This window comes from Carica papaya, chromosome 3 (assembly GCF_054855325.1).
Source record: "Carica papaya isolate Zhongbai chromosome 3, ASM5485532v1, whole genome shotgun sequence".
Taxonomy (NCBI): Eukaryota; Viridiplantae; Streptophyta; class Magnoliopsida; order Brassicales; family Caricaceae; genus Carica; species Carica papaya.
The window spans coordinates 33,778,030-33,780,065 of record NC_142311.1 but is presented as its reverse complement, the minus strand read 5'-3'; the positions used below and the strand labels follow the sequence as shown (position 1 = coordinate 33,780,065).

At 32.6% G+C, this 2,036-nt stretch overlaps 1 pseudogene; it reads left to right on the top strand.

The window, feature by feature from the left end:
• Positions 1–1,066: 1,066 nt before the first annotated feature.
• Positions 1,067–1,652, top strand: LOC110815000 (inorganic phosphate transporter 1-4 pseudogene; annotated as a pseudogene).
• Positions 1,653–2,036: the final 384 nt, after the last annotated feature.

Sequence of the window (2,036 nt, the reverse complement as noted above, 5' to 3'; positions counted from 1 at the left end):
AGATTTGTTAGTTTTCACCATTAAATGTATGTGGAGCTGTTAAAAAAAAGGCTATTGCTGTTTTACATTTTGTGTTAAAAAGTATAAAACTTCTCTTTGTTTTTCTTTTGAACCTTTTTTTCCACATATCCTCAAAAATCAACTGTGACTCTGATATCACTTGTTGGTTAAAAATAAAAATACTTGATAGCAATAAAAGAAAAAAAATATAGGAGAAAATTGTAGTATATTTCCTTCATTCAAGACCAATTATTTATACAAAAAGAAAAAAAAATTAATTTTTAAATTTTTAATGCTCAATATCTGAGTCGTTACAATTCAAAAATTTAAAAATAATAGTTAAAATATAGAAAGATCTTATTTTATCATTATCTGTTGATTTTTTTTTCTTTTAAAAAGTTCTTATCTCGAATTAGTTTAAAATAATATTATCTGTTGCAACTATTTTTCAAAAATATTTTATATGTTGGAACTAAAATATTGAAAAAAAAGACTTGTCTTTTTCTTTTCCTTGTCATATATACAAACACACATTTAATTATATATATATATATATATATATATCCACGTATTATATACACACAAGCTAGCCTTTTGTCTCCTACTCTCCATGCACGCATAAAAAGGGTTCATGGTTTTCTTTTTTTTTTTTTTCAGATACGTCTTTGTTTCGTATATTTAATTGTTTCTTCAATATGAAGCTCCTCCATTGATCCAGATTCTAGGTTTTCTTTTAATTAATAATTTTTGGGTTTAAATAACTGAAATCGGAGCCTGGGTTTCAATTGCAGATTTGATGTTTCCTCGGATTAAGGATCATTTTCACATACATAATTCTTATAGTTTCTGATTAATTATATAGAAAGCCCTCAATTACTGCTCTACCAACAATTTTAAATGTGTATACATATACGTATACATATACATATATATAATTATGGAATTCATATGTTTATGTGTGTAAACTTCAGGATGCAACGTAATGGGTATATTATATCCGACTTATTCTAAATTTTTTTTCTTTAACAATTAATGAAAAAGTTTACAGAGGTTTTCGTATATGAAAATACAAAGCTTGATGCCTCTGATATGTCAAAGATGCCTGAAACTGCTCGATACATGGCCCTTATAGCCAAGAATGCAAAGCAGGCTGCCTCTAATTTGTCAAAGGTTTTGCAGACGGACATTGAGTCAGAGGAGCAGAAGGTTGAGCAGCTAGCTCAGAATAGGAGCAATGCTCATGGCTGGTTCTGTAGAGAATTTGCTCATCGACGTGGTCTTCACTGGCTTGGAACGACAACTACATGGTTCTTGCTTCACATTGCATTCTACAGCCACAATCTTTTTCAAAAGGATATCCTACAAAGACATTATTATTCCAGGCTATTGGTTTACAGTGGCTTTTATTGATAAAATTGGAAGATTTTCTATCTAGTTTATGGGTTTCTTCATGATGACAGTGTTCGTGTTTGCATTGGCAATTTCTTACAGTCACCGGACTCATAAGGACAACAGACTTGGGTTCGTGGTGATGTATTCGCTGACTTACTTCTTCGTGATTTTCCCTGCTAGGTTCAGGTCTACTTGTCATGACATATCAAACAGCTGCGGGTAAACTGGGCGCGATCATGGGTGCATTCGAGTTTACCTGAGGCTGATGATACGCCATGACAGGTAAACCAGAATTTGATGGAGAAAATCTCAGCAGGCACAACAAATATGGTGTCATTAGGCCCGAAATTTGTAAAGAATAAAGTCAGAGAGTACGTCACCACGAACCCAATTCGATTGTCCTTATGAGTCCAGTGACCGTAAGGAATTGCTAATACAAACATGAACACTATCATCGTGAGGAAAACCATTAACTGGATGGAAAATCTTCCCATCTTATCAATGAAAGCCACTGTAAACCAATAGCCTGGAACAGTGCTGCAAATAGTAAAATTAGTGTTTTTGCCCTTGCAATCCTGTAAACTTCCTCCAGGGTGTTCATTGTCTTTTAAATTTAACAAAATTTAGAATATGTTATGAGCTTA